A 6,000-nucleotide genomic window follows, 5' to 3' on the forward strand; every position below is an offset into this window, starting at 1 on the left:
TTATTTGCGTAAAATCATATGTGTGATCAACATGTATAATGTGTTATTGACTTTTTTATTATTGTCTCTTGCCAGTTTACATATTAATGAGAGGTGACAAAATAATTTTGTGTTAATAATATATTAGCTATAGTGGGATGTTATATATCTTAAAGTAATTTAAAAAGTTCAAATGAATACCTGGCTGTGATGCATAAATAACTGTGTCTAAAATGCAGTTTAATTTGCTGTTGAGCAAATTATGCAAATGAAAAAACTGGATATAGTATGTGTGTAGTCACAAACAGAAATAATCATTGCAGTTCATTTCAGCAAAAGTTTTGGAAGAAATTTTAAGTCTAGATTATGAGCATTATATAGGGCTGACCATCACATTATGACATCTCATCTCAAAGCAGCACAGATGAATGATAGTGAACACAGCAAATAAATAATTTTTGTTCTGTTTCTGTGCTTGCTGTTAACGTCCCAGATATGTCCAATTGTCATCTGTGCTAACTCTCCTCTGCACTTTAGCATGTCTGCTGGGTCATTTGTCCATTGCCGGAACTCCATCCTGCCATATGTAAGTTAGAATACAGTACATGTCCCAAGAAATTTTGGCACAACGTCTAATGGTTTACATTTTATAATGAGTGAGGTAATTACTCCTATAATAAAGACCTCTTTGCATTGGGGTCCAGAGACAAACACAAAGAAGCCAAGTACTTTTAAACATGTTGTGCCATGTTTGTGTGAAAGGGGGAATTAGAGTTGAATTAAGATTGCTATGAGCACAATCTAAATTTTGCTTCCTCTCCCATCTGTGTTATTGTCCATCCAGGTTTTCTTCATGTCTTCCAGTTTTTTTCTGTATCCAAAAAAAATATGTAATTGGTGTATTGGCAAGTGTAAATTTGCTCAATGCAAGTGAATATATGAGAATGCTAAACAAAGAACTGATGTCCCATTGAGGGTTGGTTTTTGCTTTGAACTCAGTCCTGACAGACTAGTTTCCACCGCCATAGAACTCAATAACGGAACAAGCAGCTTCAGAAAATTAATAGATAACATGACGTTTACTGAGTGAAATAATTGAATTTAGTTTTGTCAAGTTTGACTTGGTTGTATGGAATGTTACTTGCTTTTAATAAATTCAGTAACATGAAAAATAAATAAATTAGTTATTATTCTATCTCAAAACATAAGCACCCTATCAGATAAATATTCTCAACACAATGACTATGTAAAAATAAGAAAAAATAAAAATAATTAATTTCTAAAAGGCAACAACACAATAGGAGAAATTTGTTTCAATGCCCTTCATTCAGACACAATGAAACAGAATGGTAAATGGGGTCTTACAATTGGTTTCTGAAAAAATTAACTTAAGCCAGTGCTTCACAGAATGTATTCTTCCTTAGTCTGTGCTAGAAATTAAAATCAGACATCTCATCATATCTCTTCATTTACTCAGGGCTAGACTTTATCTGTTTCTGATGTCTTTGAGTGCCTGCATTTTTGGCAGAAATTTTGGCTGGGTTGGGGAGTAACGTCATCAGTTCCCGGAACTGGAAACGATTTCATCAGGCCCAGGTGGAATTTCCCGTGGTTGGTCTGCAGAAAAAGTGGTCAGTGCACTCTGCCACTCCCTGGTTTGGCATGGAGTTACCCACTTTAATGCCCTTTTGCTGCCTCCTATGAGCACATGTGTGACACCTGTTTATCAACTGAAGGACTGATGCCCCATCCTGGGTTGGTTCTTACCTTTCAAGTGGTGCCGCTGGAATAGGCTCTTGCCCCTTAGACCTTGAAACAGGATAAGTGGACTCAGTAATGAATGGTTGGAATGATGGATGACATGTTCTAGGTGATTTGCAGTTGGAATCCTCAGTAGCTCTAACAACTTTCTCAACTATCTGCTTTTAGTCAGAGACTGCAATGATATTGTTATACTGTCAAGCTCTTTAGAGTATCATAGACGCTGTGTACCCATTATTATTTTGATGACATATGTGAGAATGGGTACTTGCATTAAAAAACAAACCAAGTGCTACATCTATTGATTTGGCTCCTGTTTTAATGGACTCTCAGATACAATAAGACAGTTTACATTTGTGAGGTCTAGGCTTCCCTGATTTATCCTGTTTCCTAACTGCCATTGCTCTTGACTGAAACTAACTCTTCAATTTCTATTGTCCCTCATCTGGTGACAGGCACCTGGGTATCATGAACTTACAAGCAAACACATACCCCAGGCCTGCCATCAGATTTTCTTGTTCTTTTTATTTATTAGAAGAAAAACTTGGATTATTCATTGTCTTAGTATTTCTATTTTCCACTTCCTGTTGAAAGATTTATTTGTCACATGCAAATTTATTTCTTTATGTTCCCATGCCTCTTCATAATTCAGTCAAAAATATGTATGGGCAGTTCTTAAGTCTACATGGCATAAATCCTGCTGTGAGTTATTTATTATATTACAAACCTGTTCTATTATTTTCCAAATAAAAAAATATCTTATTTATAAAGTTGATTTTTGCTAAGGTTAAGGAAAGGGAAGTGTTTAATTTCCATTGAGTATGAACTACACTTGACAGACAGGTTTACAGACAAAACAGCGGCAAACAAAAGGGCTGGAATTTCTTTGTAAACCTTTATGACAGAGTCACTAGAAACAGGGCTTCATTTTCAACTCTACAACTGACATGGATTCCTTTGAGTGGTAATTCAAAAAAACATTTAAGCATTTCTGTGAAATATTTTTGCTTTGTTAATGTTCTTACATTTTCTGATGTGCTTTATTAATTGAAAGATTAACATTGACCGAGCTGCAGAAAGGATTTGGAAGAAGATTCCCTGCACAGATGATTATATAATTAATATTCATTCATTCATTTTCTGAACCTGATAATTCTCACATATGGTTGGGGTGCTGGAGAGGCTTCTTTTTATTAACCCAATAGTTTGTGTTTTAGCAATGCTGTGTCTGCTCATTAAATGGAAGGTCACAACATAATCAGGGACTTTGTAACTTTGCATTTCCTGATGCTAATTTTTATTACAGATTTAAAGGACGCTAGGGCCCATACTTATAGCATTGGAGAATAAAAAGGACTCAACCCTGTGTGCAGTGCCAAATCCTTCACTCACTTAGACCAGGCCAACGTGAAACACATGTCTTTGGATTGTGGAAAGAAGCTGGTGTAATCAAGATAAATGTAAGTGGATAAATGAAGAACATACAAAATACACATAAAGCATCTGGGCATAAATATGAATCCAGGGGACAAAACTTATGAGATAGCAATGCTAACCCCTTCACTGTTAGCCAGTAAACAAATAAAATGTGACATATACACAAACATACTGCTGCAATATAAACTGACAAAAGTTGATAGTTGATACTTTTAGACTTTATTTGTCCACCAGGGGAAATTTAAAATATATTGTGAGCCACTAGGGGGGCGTACTGCCACCCTAACCCGGACACAGACAGGCAGGAGACAGGTTTTACCACACTACACACGTTTATTTACAGTTTTACTTGCCCAAAGTACCAGTCAACACAACACACCAATACCATTCAGTCTCTTCTTGCCGTCAGTCCTTCTCCCTCCACTCCTCCTCAGGCTTTGTCCTCTCATCCTGACTCTGGCCAACTTATGGAGTCAGGCTGCTCCTTTTTATGGGGCACCTGGACGGACTACAGGTGCCTAACGAGCTTCTTCTGGCCATACTTCTGGGTGTGGCGGAAGTGTGACCAAATAATGCCCTGGAAAGGTTCATGCGCCCCCTGGTGGTGGCCACGGGTTCCAACAGGGTTGAGCTCCCATGCTCATAACCTGTGGCCCCACTGGAAACCAAGGGGGCTACCCTCTATCGGCCCAGGGAAGAAACTATCCCACAAGTACTCTCTCCCCCGGTCTTTCCACACTCTGGGTGTCCTGGCTGGGTAAGGATTCCAGACACCCGCCACAATATATATATATATATATATATATATATATATATATATATATATATATATATATATTGTGGCAGGCGGCTGGCATCCATGCCCAGCCGGGACGCCCCTGCACACTATATTCGGGGGGAGCAGCCCTGGAAAGTGCAATACCTTCCCCTGGACGCTAGATGGCCACCCCCCTGGGCTGGAGTAGTGCCTGGGTTTCCCACAGGGCTCCCTGGGAATTGGAGTTGGGGGCAGCCCTGTTGGGTCCCGCAGGTACCGCCAGGGGGTGCTGTGTTTGGGACTCCTGAGCCCGTGTGGGCAACGGATTCATCACACCTGGAAGTGCCGCTGGAACTCGGTGATCAAGCACCTGGAGCACTTCCAGGTGACCTATAAAAGGAGCCAGCGACCACCACTCAAGGGCCAGAGTCGGGTGGAGGAGGACAAGGTTGCTAGAGAGGAGTGGTGGTGCCAAGGAGAAGAAGGTTTTGTGCTTGGGCTGTACTGGTGGTGAACAGTGCTTGGAACTGTGTTGTAGCTGGGGGGTTACGGGGAAGACGTGCCCTCCAGCTGAAGAATAATAAAATATTTGTATTGTATACGTGCCTCCTGTGTCAAGTCTGTGCCGGATCGGGCGCAATATAGCACCTTTGTGACAATATATATATGTATGTATGTATGTATATATATGTGTATATGTGTGTATATATATATATATATATATATATATATATATATATATATATATATATGTATATATATATATATATATATGTATATATATATATATGTATATATCTCAGGAATAAAAGCTACTATAAATACTACTTTATGATACGTGATTTATTTTCTCCCTTTGTGGATCTCCAGCTGCAAATATATATATGTATATATACATATGTGTATATATATCTATACTAATAAAAGGCAAAGCCCTCACTGACTCACTGACTGACTGACTGACTGACTCACTCATCACTAATTCTCCAACTTCCCGTGTAGGTAGAAGTCTGAAATTTGGCAGGCTCATTCCTTACAGCTTACTTACAAAAATTAGGCAGGTTTTATTTCGAAATTCTACGCGTAATGGTCATAACTGGAACCTGTTTGACTGACTCACTCATCACTAATTCTCCAACTTCCCGTGTAGGTAGAAGTTTGAAATTTGGCAGGCTCATTCCTTACAGCTTACTTACAAAAGTTAGGCAGGTTTTATTTCGAAATTCTACGTGTAATGGTCATAACTGGAACCTGTTTGACTGACTCACTCATCACTAATTCTCCAACTTCCCGTGTAGGTAGAAGTTTGAAATTTGGCAGGCTCATTCCTTACAGCTTACTTACAAAAGTTAGGCAGGTTTCATTTCGAAATTCTACGTGTAATGGTCATAACTGGAACCTGTTTTTTGTCCATATACTCTAATGGAGGAGGCGGAGTCACGTATCGCGTCATCACGTATTACGCCTCCTACGTAATCACGTGAACTGAAAATGAGGAAGAGATTTACAGCACAAGTCAAATGCGGGAACGAAGGTAAATGACGTTAATTGTTGACTGTCTTTTAATACTGTGTACTTGTTGAGTGTCTTTTAATACTGTGTAAGCATACATATTAACACATGTGCAATTAAACGTGTGCATTTACGGGGTGATTTCTCAGGCTTAAAAGCTCGCCTTTTATTAAAAAGGTAAATGCAAACTCTTTTCATTCTGAACGGCACAAACCATGTTAGATTTCAGCCGTTAAACGCGCAAAAATGTCAGTACACCAGATAAATAAGTGCAACATATTATCAGTTGTATTGTATGCTTACAATACATATAGAAATGTGTTAATCGTTAACTAATATTATGGGATGGTGTTTTTCGACTCGCACTTTGATTTAAACGATTGCATGTCTTGGTGGGTTTGCGTAGCTTATTGTCAATATCTTTACAGCTCTTTTTAAGACTTAATTTAAAAAGGTTTTCTTTTCTTCTTAATAAAAATTTAAAAGCAGTACTTCGCCGGTGCAAAGCGCTCACTTCACTCCCTTACGGGAATCGAACCTCGGACGTCAGCACT

General features: G+C 38.8%; 1 protein-coding gene across 3 annotated transcripts in view; it reads left to right on the plus strand.

The window, feature by feature from the left end:
* The window catches only part of LOC114648502 (heparan sulfate glucosamine 3-O-sulfotransferase 5), a 245,176-nt gene that overhangs the window by 111,265 nt on the left and 127,911 nt on the right, over positions 1–6,000 (plus strand). The window contains exon 2 of one of the 3 annotated variants that reach the window (XM_051924114.1): positions 3,047–3,200. The exons of the other annotated variants lie outside the window; for them this stretch is intronic. The gene's annotated coding sequence lies outside the window, so the exon portion shown is untranslated. The remainder of the gene's footprint in view (positions 1–3,046; positions 3,201–6,000) is intronic. 3 annotated transcript variants of the gene reach the window in all.

Source organism: Erpetoichthys calabaricus, chromosome 3 (assembly GCF_900747795.2).
Source record: "Erpetoichthys calabaricus chromosome 3, fErpCal1.3, whole genome shotgun sequence".
NCBI lineage: Eukaryota > Metazoa > Chordata > Cladistia > Polypteriformes > Polypteridae > Erpetoichthys > Erpetoichthys calabaricus.